Raw genomic sequence first — 13,683 nt, forward strand, 5'->3', positions numbered from 1 at the left:
CAACTTGACTGCAGTTTGTCTCCACCCTTTAGCTACCCTACCACTGTTAGTGGTACCCATTAAACTGGTTTCGTGATGGTCTAATTATTATTTAGATTCAGTGAATCCCCAACTCAGCCGCAGTTTTGGAGCCTATCCTCTGTTATTCACTGAAAACCCACCTATTCGCTGTTTTTGTGCTCAGGTCAAGCAATAAGTGTTTCTTTGGTGATCTATGTTGAATGAATTAAGTAACTTCATGCTGTGCTTTGCCATCAGGTTTTCAGTCTTTCTCTTGTCGTCGTTCTGTGACTTCAGTACAACGCTTATTGTTTTTACATGTGTACCTTGTTTTTACACTCGTGTGACTGCTATTACGCGCCTTAAAACTTCATGAAGGTGAGACGACGAAAGGAGCAGATTAATTTATTTTTCGTGATTTTCCATGGGGGAAAAATGATCACCTCCATATGAGAGGTTCCTCGCTAGTATTATCATCGGGGATTAGTGGATCCATTTTGCTGATTTAGTAAGACATCAGTGTAGCGCTGGTGTACAATTGCGGCTACTGTGTAAAAGTGAGACATTCTCAGTTGGGTGTGTGGTTTCCTCTATCGGGGCCACTTAGGAGAGGAATTATGAATGGGATGGCTTTTCAACAGCGTGGCACTGGTGTGGGCTCACAGGCAGACGGGGAGAGACAGAGAAATGTAGAAAACCAGAGGGGGACATGGAAAGAAACACTGAGGATTTATGACGTCTGAGCCCTTATGTGAGCGCGCCTCACCTCTGACAGGCAAGGAAATACTTCTCCAATCGACGTCCCTGTTGACACCAGCGTGTAACGCACACACAACATAAACACACACATGCGTACACACACGAGCCCCCCTCCGTCAAATGGGTGGTAATGATGCAGCTCAATGAAAGTGCTGAGAGCTGGGAGGTCTAACACGAAGAAAAGCGAAGCGTCCAACGCCCGTGGGAGTCCGGGGTTGAGGAAAATGTGCACTCCACTTCGGCGCCTTCATCCTCCTCGTGAGAGGAGCGCGGCGTTCCAGGAAGTGCAGGGGTTAGGAACACACCGTTTGGGCCCGACCCCTCACCTCTGATTAGCGTAGCGTACCCGCTAAGTGGTTCTCTGTGACTCCTTCGTTCTTGTTTCTCGGGCCATTTCACACAGTAGCAGCCGTCCTGTTGTATTTCGTTTGTCACGTAGCCCATTTTAGATTTTTTTTTTAAGGTGACTAATTAACAGAATAACAGAAGTTCAGCAGCATATGCTGATGGGCATGATTGTAATGTCACCAATAAAAGCTGAAATAATGTGTAGACTGTGGTTGGTTGTCTTTTCCCACATTTATGACCCTTGAAAGTTCTCGTCATGACTGATATTGGAAAAAAATGTAATCATTGCTGGAGACTTACAAAGAGGATTAACATTCCTGGGTCTCCAACACTCAGATGTTTCCCTTCTCCCTCCCGCTGGTCTCACCCCTCTGCAATCGAGTCTTTATTTCCCCTATATTACAAGCTGCAGTTTCTGAATACCACACGAGTTGGCCACCTAATATCATTTTGGGTCCTCTTTTCTCTTCCTTTGTTTGTTTGAATCAATACACAAAACGGGCAAATTGTGTTTGTGTGGGACACCTAAGCTGCAATTATAGCATTTGAGCATGGAAGCTTCTTTGGCTTTGACCCTGACGACTGAAAAACCATCAGTGAGTGTGCATGCATGTATGTGTTTAGCAGGCTCCCTGGTGCCATGCCGTCCCTAATGCAAACAGGATGCCTGTGTACAAAGTATTCACTCTTTTCATTGCTGTCACTTACTGTACACATCTCCATCATATGGTGAGACCGTATTTCACAAAAATCTTTTGTGTATTCCGCCGAGGTTACCAACATGGATTTGTTACACTGACTTGACTTGAAATAAATAATGGAGTTATTGCTATTTTGAGTTGCTGTACTTCCCAGTTTAACCACAATTCCTTCCACTTATTCAGTCGACTATTTGGAATATTTAGTCTAAACCGTGACCATCATAAACCCTATTATATTGCAGGCATCACAATCGACTGCTAGTATTCCCTCGAGTGACCAATTAAGTGCATTACATTTATTACACAGGCTGTAGACATTAATCCAGCAAAATTCGCATCAGGTGATTTGTCTCATTCGTAGTCGTAGTAGAAAGATGGCGGTAAACATGTTAGCCGTCTGTCAAGTGAGCAAAAACAGAAATTAAAGTTGTTAAAATAAAATAAGTAACTGCTAAATATGGTAACAATTCTGCTCAGTCATTCCTGTTGTTTTGGCGATTATCTCCAACTATCCTGACACTAAATCACTTGCTTAGCACTGGACAAAAATACTTGGACGCTGTCATACTTTGGAGTCTGTCTTTTGTGGAAGAAGTCCAGTTGTGGTCTGGATCCAGTTGTGGTTTTTATTTTATTCAGGTTTTTTTTTGGTCTCAGTCAGTCCCTGGTTTGACAACTGTCAAAATATGACTAAACTAGACACTTTGCTTAAGAGGAAAATTGCAACTATTTTTGAATGAGGTTAGGAACACTTAGTGTCAGTGATCTGGACTCTTTGCCTGGCATTACTTACCTAAAATTGTGCCAGTTCAAATTGTCAGCCTCTGTCATAAAATCAAGTTGTTTTTCTTTTCTGCCATGGAATGAGTTTTTTCGTTATTTATTTTATTTATGGTGTGGATTGGTCGGTCCAAGCAAGATGGATCGATGGGAGCGGGGTTTAAAATCCACGCTGACGTAGCTTGACTAGCACACCAGCTCATTTTCCCCTCCGCCTGCTTAGACGTTTCCATGCTCCGTACAGTGCGGCCACCCTGCTGGCTATTATTTCAGAAAAACCTGGTGGGTTTGTGTGTGTTGGCGAGAAAAGTCAAAGCATAGACCTCCTAATGCTTAGCAAGTCTTCTCTCAAGTAAGTAAGCAAGCGGCGTAGGGTCACCAAAATTAAATGAAAATGATGAAATCAAAGACTATACTTTGGAGCCCGTAACCTAGGCAGCCATTCGAGTCGGCGCCATCTTGGTAATGTCTCCATATGGGCATGTACCTGTTTATTTGACTGAGAAAATAAAACAAAAATCACTGAGGGCCAGTATATACAATTGTTTTTACCGTTTCTTTTTCTCTTTCAACCTTTCTCAAAAAAAAAAACAAAAAACAAAAAACAAAGTTGGATCTCCTTCCATATGCTGTACCACTAAATCACGTATGTAATAAAACCGCCCCTTTCGCACTTGTGGCATCATGAATGAAACAGCGTGAAATTGGATTGACGAAAACAGTTGAATCCTTGTAGTGTCTAATAAGAAAACACACTTTTTTTAAAGTCAAACCAATTTGAAAATAAGTGATGTTTTAGGCAAGTGTTAAAACAGTTGCATCATTAGCGTTAGCTAACTCTTTCCACACAATCTTCCTCTGTGTCGAAGCAGCCACTGAGTTGCTCCTCTCAACCTATCATCAGCTGCCATTAATGTGCTGATAGGCCGCTGCTCTTACTCAAACACGCACATACTGTAGGTACTTCTTCAAGGTTAGACCTTAATGTTTAAAAAAAATGCCCACAAAGTTCCTTTCATACAGTTTTTTTTTTAGAGAGAGAGCCAACCTTTGCCCGAAACCTAGAGCCCACACCCAAATTGATTGCTATTTGCCATTGACGATGACCGGCTATTAAACGTATAGCCAAATGTACCTTTCTGATACGATATCTTCTCAAAAGGCGTTTGTATGTTGACTGGAGGCTAATAAAGCCATCACCTTATGTCACGATAGCATGACTTATTGCTAGAATTCCATCTCCATCACACTGAACACACACATCCATCTGGCCATTGGTTTGACTTTAACCGCAACCTGACATCCATTTTGCTTTTTTCCACCGCTCAGGCTTCGACCCGCCTTTATCTTGGTGGTTGCTTTGTAGGTGAACCTTTCAAAGATGATGACCTTCAACATCCAGAGAACTGTATGTAGCTCCAAAATGAGTTCAATAGAATTTTCAATCGAAATCTGCAAGTATATCTGAATAATATCAGCTCAGCTTTGGCAGCTTTACACCGCTGGAAAAAGCATGTATTACAATTTAGTCCTGGTCAAGCAAAATTAGTCATCATTGTAATATTTAATGCTAAACATGCTAACTTTGTGATCGCGTTCCGTGCATTTCCGGTGGTAGCAGTTATATCATACTCCACAGTCTTCTGTTTGCTGCTACTCCTCTTGAATATGTGTCACCACAAGTCAGAAGTAAAGGAGACCCTCTTTCTCCTCCAGCATTGTTGTTGTTTTAGAGATAAGACTGTTGCCCTTAAACCCGTGTGGCTCTCATAGTTTCCTGCTGTACGATTTTGGAGTGAGACATGACTGAACTCAATGAGAGGGCTTTTTGACAGCGCGAGGCGATGTGAAAGACTCTCACATCCTCTGATGTTGTTGTGTAAATGTGTTGCTGTTTGCTTTGGGAGAAACTTGTAGAAGTATTCCGAGCCTTCAATGAAATCAAGCAGCTGGCTGTGAACTAGCTAACTGTGTGGCGTTAGCGCCTGGTAAACACACGTCCACACATCAGTGATGAACTTGTATGTTTCAAGTGTAGCCCAGAGGTTAATTACAGGCGTGTACGGGCGCATATATGCGCTGTGTACATTGTACATGTGTGGCGATCGCTGAGCTTATCTGTCAGTCTTTAGATGAGTCAATGCGGCACAGGTTGAGCGTTGTGCGATGAGTTTGCTATCGGAAAAGCTTAATTTGTTGACTTGTCCCTCAACATCAACAGAGGTGCGAGCAGCAGACTCGATGGGTCGATAGCAAGGAGGAAAGGAAGGTGAGGAATGTCAAGGCAAGACTTCCCGGCAGGGATGTCCATGCTAAAAAGGCATTCAATTCAGCCAAGTTTACATTCCACGTCTGATCTGGAACTTATTAGGCCAGCAAACATTCTGTTGGTAGACCCAGTAAATCTTCCAAACATGTTTTTGAGGATTTTAATAAGACAGAACCTACTACACGAAGGTTGGACTAATGACAAAAGTGAAAGAAAATCATGAGGTTTGTCCTGAATGCTAGCAGACAATGTCATTCCTTTTTATGGTGTGCAAACCAATTCAAATGTGCATTGCTACCAACCACTACACTGCTTGGGTTCTGAAGCATTGGAAATATATTAGACTCAAATTCTGAAAACAAGTGAAAAACTAATTCATAGAGCGTAGTTATTTTTCTCATCCAACAAGCTACTTTATTTAGAATAAAGAAAGATACTAAGAACTGACGGGCAAGATCCATTTACATCCGAGGAAAAGACAATGCTTGTTTTGAGACTTTACTGCGAAAACAATAATGAATTGCAGCTCTCCACTACGGGCCTGATTTTCAAATTTTCTGAATAGTGGAGACAAAATTTTGTCTTTGCAGCTCTTGGTGGACATGTTGTGCGTCATATATTAAGATTGTAAACTTTTACAAACATCCCAAATAGCGGGCACTACATTTCATGTTTACTCGCTCTCAAAACATGACACATTAAGTTGGCAGCAGGTGTAAAATAGCTGCACACTGTTATAAATGTTGTTCTGATGGGTGTCTCCATGGAAATGCTGGGAGCAGAAGTGATTTGAAGTGATGGAATTGGAAGTGCTACCGTGAAAGTTAGAGCTCTTTGCGTTTGCCTCCCATATGATGATGCATTAATGGTCAACTGAGACTGTTGTAAGGCATGCTAGTATTGTTTCCTCCCAATTCACCATGGGTGGAGTTTTAAAGATCGAGTATTACATTTTCTGAATGCCTGGTAGTCCTTGAACTGCGTATTTGTTCATGGAGTGGTGATTCCAAAAAAAGGGCTAGTGTTCAGTTAGCCCCCACAGTCCATAAGTCAATCAACTACTGTAATTCTATCTTATTTTCCAAATGTAAATTATGGTGTAGTCAGTAGTCAGTAAACTCGAACAAAGTATTCATTAGATAATAGCAGCATATGTTGATGCTCAAATGAGCCGTCAGTGGCAGCTTTGAGCAATCTGACCAGTCAGTCAAGGTCTTTGGCTGGTGAATGCCAAAATCCGGGAGCATTGCTCCCCTGGGTCGTGCCAGTGACACATCCAGGAAGGACAGCTCATCAACACAGGCTTTTGTGTCTCAACATGAACAGAGATTTGCCGGTTAATGGTCATGCTTGAGAGCGAGCGAGAACAGTAGGGCAGCTGATTGTGTCAACTTCCAGGAAAAAGGACTAGACAATACCGAGTAAGAACTAACTATGCAGCCGGGTGGCTTCTGCTCGCACAAGGGAGCTAAAATCCCCTTTCACTTGTAATGTACATTCATTGGGAAAATATTTTCGTTTTGTCTAAACTTTGTGAACCACATGGTGTTGGCCTTGGATTCCTTGTGAAAAGTAACACTGAAAAGTGATTCGGAGCGAGGGAAAAAAACAACAGCGCACATTTTTAAATTACATATTGCAAAGGTTGTTAAAAAGAGTTTCCGTATGCCTGTCCTATTTGTGTCGTGTATTGTGGAGGAAAATGCACTTATATCGACACAGAGTTTGGAAAATAGTTGACTGAAAGCACAATTGCAACTGTGTTTGTTTTGCCAGATTTCACAAACTACTTCCTCAAACTTTTTTTTATTTTTATCAAACCTTGGGAAAGTTACTACATATGAGAATTCAAGAACTCGAGGAGGACACATCGTATATGCCACGGGCATCTGAGAGAGTCCACACGAAACATCGTGCAATAAGCTGTGGTGCTCGCTTTGTCATATGACATCACTGCAATGTGATGTGTTCTCCATAATCGGAGACAGAGCCGCAGATAGAGCAAACTTGAGATAAACGGACAGATTTAAACATGCACTTGTTGTGCCAGCAAGAGGAGCTCGACGAAGTAACTGCGTTCACATTTTTGAATTGCTGCTTTATTAAAATGGATCAATTTCAAACTGCATTAGCATGCATCGAAGAATTCTTTATTTCTCCCCCATTGAACTGCCATTTAATTGTAGTTAAGAAAGAGTATATTTCGGGTTCGCAAAGCAGCATGATTATGTGAGGGTTTTTAAAAAATCTATATTTTCAACATGGTGTGATTTGTGGGTGCCAGATTGTTTTGATATATTTCAACCTGCCTCACTATGTGCTGTAGATCACTGGTTTTAAATGGTAATTTCTCCCCTAATAGCTTCAATTTAGTCTTTTGGCTGCCAAAAAAATAGCTCGGTGTACAGGTACATCCAACAAAAAGGTACCAAATGACGGCTTCTTAAATATAAGATGGCGTTGACAGGCCAATCTCGAGGCTCCGTGGAGACTGGCGAGAAAACAGCTCTTTGAGATACTGAAGGTCAGTATCACCGCACATTTCATCGTTAGTCCCTTACGTTGACGACAACGTGATGACTGCTTCTCTTCTCGAGAGCGCCTGCGACCGAGATTAAGAAAGAGCTCTTCATTTGAAGGGCTGCGTATGTTTCGCAAGTCACGGTTAGCATGCCAGATACATTTTAACGCCACTCGTGTGTATGCACTTTTATTTGGTAAATCAAGTCTCTAGCGCCTAATGTGCAGCACTGGAATGCTACAGCGCTCCGATCATTTCACCTAAAATTGATTTAATTGACATGATTTTTTTGTGAAATGATCAGTTTCACGCATTTCTTTTTTTTTTTTTGTGATGCAACGCAGGAAGAAAGCTTTGTGCATGTAAATGATGCAAAATGATGGATTACTGTTTTCTTTGACTTGAGTAATGCAGCCTAATCCTGCGATCCATTTGGTCAAGTCAAGATTTTTTTTTCTCTTTACGAAATGCAAGTCTGTCACACTTTCCATTGATTACCGATGAGAACTTTTCTCCAATCTGACGGGAACGCCTAGTGAATTAAATCAATCCAAAGCGCAATGACTTGAGTGACTTGATTGATCGAAGCGTTTTTTTTGTTTTTGTGTTTTTTAGCCACACATAAATCATATAAATCAACCTTGCGAGGCAGTAAATCCTGTTGATGTCATTGAAATTCAGAGTTCACCAAATTATCGATGTTGCCGTTAAGGTGGTTCCCCTAGTGAAACAAACATTTGGCTGCTCTTCTTGGTGTTTCTGTTTGTTCGATTGCAAACTCTCACATGGATCTAATGAAGCCTAATGGCATCTTCCAGGACGCTCTGCCTTCTGTCTATCATCCTTTAAACTATGATCCCTGCAAAAAGAGACACAGATGCAGTCATGCATAGATAAACAAATGACAGCAGCGATCGAGAAAAGAATAAATAAAGCCTTGGGGAAAGGGCAAAGAAAAGGTTGAACGTTATGTGAAGAGAAAACGGATCTGGCCGGAATAGCTTGTGCTTGTCTTGGACAGAAATCCATATGGGAGCAATACGAAATGTATTTCTTCCATCCAGAATGGATCTAACATGTTTTCAATATCACGGAAGGTCAGAATTTGACAGAAAAAGAGCAAATGTTTTACATTTGGCTCTATTTTTGCAAGGTGGGATATGAAGTTATGCTACAATAATGACTTGCATGACAGACCGGCCAATGATTATACGAGCTGTTCAAATGTGACATGAATTTATTGTTATTATTATCATTATTATTTACTAGAGTGTTGTACGTTGTGCTGTGCTGTACAGTGCATTCGCATTGGAATGTGCACAGCTCTAGTTGCATTTGGATTAAGTTTTCGCCACACACTATTTTTAGATCTCAAAAAGTGGACGTGCCCAGCCAAATCTGGCCGTCTCTTTTACCCAGCTGTGACATATAAAGCAGAAGCATTGCTCCAACAACTGTTTGGCACGAGCAATGATACAAGATTTGCTTGCTTTTGCAAGTGTTGTTGTTTGTGTATTGCACTTAAAGAAACGCGCCTCTCTATCTTGTGTTACAAGATGCTTTCCATTCTACTTCAACACCTGGTTTTCCTCTCCGTCTCTGCGGTCAGTTTGTTGATTTCAATTTCGACATCCTGGGGCTGGCTCAACCTGACCCAGACCACACAGTCCTAACGTCCCATTTTACGAAGCAACACAACTTTTATGATGAAAGCTACGTCCAGTGAAAAAGACTTGGCCAAGATCGCAGATATGCCAAACATGTGCTGCTCTTTTCAAATGTTGGATGCTTTATGACCATGAACAGTCCAAGCGAGATAAAGCGATCCAAAAGATTGCTGCTTGGACCTGTTCCTGGTATGGGGTTATTGTTTCGGGCAGAGGGAGAGACAGTTTTTTTTTTTTTTGCTTGGTGAGTAAGAGGATGATTAATACGATTGTGATTTTGCTGTCCATATTGGCACCAAGTACAAAGTCACCAGGGATCATGAAGGGCTGTGATGCAAATGTGTGTTAATTTATTGCCCAATGTGTTGCTTCCTTTCCAATATATCGTCAAATGTCATGCATCACTTTCACATAAATCATATTTTCTGGCCAAAAACTCAAATCAACCCCGTTGTAGCTACAGCCACCTGGAAGGAGACGTTCGAATCCCGCCGTTGTATAATAAATAAATAAAAGACGCGCTCCGTTATTTCAGTGGCTTGTGCAATGAATGTCAAGGGAGTTTGCACGTGCAAAAATTGGCACATGGTTGCTTGTCAGGCAAAAGAGGGGTTAGTAATGATACAACTTCTCATCTTTTATTGTCAGTTAAAGCAGAAGGAAATAAATCATGCATCGCAGTTGGTCATCAAGAGTGTAGAAAAGGATTAGGACTTTGAAATGTGTTACCCAAGAGTCACCGGGGATTACACAGGATTAAGGAGACGATTTGTTAAGAAAAAGGACCCGAAAGGAAGATTACATTGCAAGTAATGGTGTGACTCGATGCGGTTTCTACAGAGCCGCAACAAGTAGCGCTATGCTCGAGTCAACATGTTCTGTCATCTTGCGGCAACGTTGGATATTTTCGTTCCATTCAACAGCCAACTGATCAGTCACACATGATACTTTTTAACATGTGATTATGCATACATGATCTTGCACACTTTGCAAAATCAAAATGCCGCTCATGTCGTCACTTCAGGAACACTATCAACAATATTTTAGTCCACAATAACACTGTACATATGTATATATTTTGATTCGTTTTTTTTAAAATGAAATAATTGGGCAGCCCGGTGATCGAGTGGTTAGCGCGATGACCTCACAATGCAGAGGTTGTGGTTTCGATCCGGCTCCAGCCTTCCTTTGTGGAGTTTGCATGTTCTGTTTCCCGGGCCTGCGTGGGTTTTCTCCGGGTACTCCGGTTTCCTCCCACATTCCAAAAACATGCATGGCAGGCTGACTGAACACTCCAAATTGTCTCTAGGTGTGAGTGTGAGCGTGGATGGTCGTTCATCTGTGTGTGCCCTGCGATTGGCTGGCAACCAGTTCCGGATGTCCCCCGCCTACTGCCCGAAGACAGCTTGGAAAGGCTCCAGCACCCCCCGTGGCCCTTGTAAGGATAAAGCGGATCCGAAAAAGGATGGATGGATGAAATAATTACTGTCGTATAACATACCAGTGTGAAGTACACAACAAAGGATGGCTGGCAGGAAAGACATTCATTACCTGAAGCATTAACTTCTTTCTGTGAATTCCGTTCGTGAAACTATGCGCATCATGAAAATAGATTTCGAAATTAGGTTACAAAAACGGAGAGTATTTAAATGGCTAAATACTTCAAGTGACCCTAACAAGTAAATATCAACCGGCAGAGAAAAAAAAGAACTGTCACAAATCCAGAATTAGTTGTGCATTTCGTCAAGAATGAAAGGAAAAACGACCCAAGGCCAGAGGTTAGTAAATGAGCATGGTTTGAGCAGCCTCGTTGTCTGCATGACCTTAACCTTTGCAATGGGGTATGTATGACAAGGAAACAGAATCATTCATTGGCTGATGCTTATGTTTCCAAATGGCTGTACGACTTTAACAGTCAAATCACTCTACCAAGATATGTCCCAAACAAGAAACACATCGTTCCGCTTCTTTGCTCGTGACGAGTTGTTTGCCAGTGACAACCTAACATGTGTATGAATGTCGTGATGTTTAATTTCATGCCGATGTGCACAAGCCCTGTCTCTGTTTTCCATGCAGCTGTAAATCTCCACACTGACATGTTGGTTCAGTAGGGAAACTGCAGGTTTGGGACACGCTGATGGCATCCGCAGATGGTTGCAGGAGACTTCCCATGGGGCTAACCCCTAGCTATTAATTTATTAATTTTCCACTGCAGACACACAGAGGCCAGTGATTTGTTTCAGAAGCTTCTCGTCCCAGGAGGGCAGCTTGGGTGTTTTCTTGCCTTTCGTGGCTCCACTACAGTCTTTATCTTCAGTGGAGGGGCTGCATATATGTGCATGCTTCTGTTTGGCGAACCTCATCATCTCTGTGCAGCAAGTTGACTGGTGATGACTCTGTCATCAGAGCTCTATTTGAAGTCCATTTTAGCACTATTAGCGCAGTTATGCACAGTTTGTACTGATACTGTCAAAGACAGTTTATACTATGCATTAATAAACAAGTAGAGTTGGGTATCTCTCGGCAAAAGATAATTCAATATGGTTTTGGATATGTGCGTTGTGAAACAATTCAAGAAATGTTTGATTTGAACCAAGCAATTGCATTCAACTCAATGTGATCAACTATTTCTTCAATATAGTAGTACGGTTCAGTACTAGAGGGTAATAGATTTTTTGGGGTTGTGATTTTAAATACTGTACATATATGAATGAACTTGTCAATCCTGTAAAGGTGCCATTTTCTTCTTAGACTGATGTCTTCAATTAAAGACGATTCAATATAATGAATTTTAAAATGGAATGATTCGATTCATTTACATCCTTTAATTAAAAATAAAAAAATTCCAATTCAAATTGTATTTTGTTACACTCTTATGAAATAGTATCATTTGGATACCTCGCTGTTAGTTGATCACATTGATATGGTCCATATTCATCCACGTATCGATCTCACTGTAAAATGTGTTTGTCGCAAGGGAATAAACTACAGTACAGATAAAATGACATTCGTTTGACTTGCTGAACAAGCTCTCTATGATGAATAGAGAATGTAAGGGGCTCCTGTAGTGAGCTCAGAGGTACACCATTGTTACAGGTGATCAAACGAAGCAGTGACCCCATCTTTCATAATACCTGAGAGGAGTGATAAAATGGTTGAAATGAGAAACAAGAGTTGGAAAAAAATGGTACATAGCATCAAAAGCTACAAAGCAGGATTTCAAAAGCAAAACCAAATGGTGTTGGACCTCTTTGAAAGAAATCTTCACTGCAGCTTAAGTTCAATCATTGATGGTTACATAATGATCAGACTTCAATGTTTGTTTGAGGACATACTTTGCTGAATATTTTGCTCCAAGGATTCTACATGGGTCGGGGCAAAAATGTCCTGAGCCCAAATATCTGATTGCTGAGCTCTTGTGAACAAACTTAGGGGCGTACACAACCTTGGCCATTGGAACTGCGCTGGAACTGTGCTCAATATTAAAAGCCGACTTTTCCATGTGAATACGGGTTGCAAGATTGGTAATGCAGACTCACTTCAAAAGTTAAATGGAGAATCAAGACACGCGATGGGTGGAGTGCATGCATTGGTCAGAAGAGGTTCAATAAAATTAACTGCCAATCATCTGCCCCAAGATGTTATGTTCCATATCCAAGGTTGGTCATTAAAACAAATTGAGGGTGATCTGTTTGCATTGCTGGCAAACCCTCTTCTACCACACATGATGGGCAAACCCTCTTCTACCACACATGATGTTAAAAGCATGCCTTACTAATTGTATCATTGTACCATTATTCACAAATTATACCGGAGAACATGATTTATACCATTATGTAAAAAGTCTAAATCACTGGAAAGCGACTCCATGTGAAAGGAGAGGGTTTCTCAGCGACATTGTCATGAAGTGTCTCGGTTTCATCCTGTCGAGTGATACTAATGTGCACTCCGAACAGCAAAATAGTAAAGCTACTTTGTTGTTGTCCATACCACATATGGAAGGTAGTGTTGACCTCAGCATTTGAGAATGATTCCTCGACTACCCGTGAATATTGGCACTTCCCTCATATATACAGACACGACAATGTGTGACAGAGTATTTTCTCCATACAAGGCCCTGTGCCTGCATGCTCCTACTCCACACTAGACTTCTTTCCCCTCCTGCAGACAAGGTGGTCCAGTGAACCCAAACGATGTTGGCATGCCGTCTAAATCAGTTTTAATGGTTCTCCGCTACGTTTGGGAAACATTGAGAGTAATAGTAAATCTTAAGATTCAGAATGACTCCTTGAGATGAATCTTAGGTTTCACCCCCCCCCCCCCTTCCGCACCCCCCCCCCCCCCCCCCCGCCAAAAGGCAGAATTACAACAATGAGTAATAAGCACATGGATGTATAGAAGAGTTCAATGTATGACTTTCATATACTGTACATTACTGTAGGTGTGGCAGGTAAGATTAATGTATGCCAATTTGTACAGATGACAGCCAGACAGAAGGTCTTTATTCGACTGTGCTTATCTGCACACTGCAAGACAAACCCTCTTTCTTCTGTGTGTAACATGTGTTTATATATATATATAGAGAGAGAGAGAGAGAGGAGAGAGAGAGAGAGAGAGAGAGAGAGAGAGAGAGAGAGA

The sequence above is a fragment of the Hippocampus zosterae genome, chromosome 11 (genome assembly GCF_025434085.1).
Source record: "Hippocampus zosterae strain Florida chromosome 11, ASM2543408v3, whole genome shotgun sequence".
Taxonomy (NCBI): Eukaryota; Metazoa; Chordata; class Actinopteri; order Syngnathiformes; family Syngnathidae; genus Hippocampus; species Hippocampus zosterae.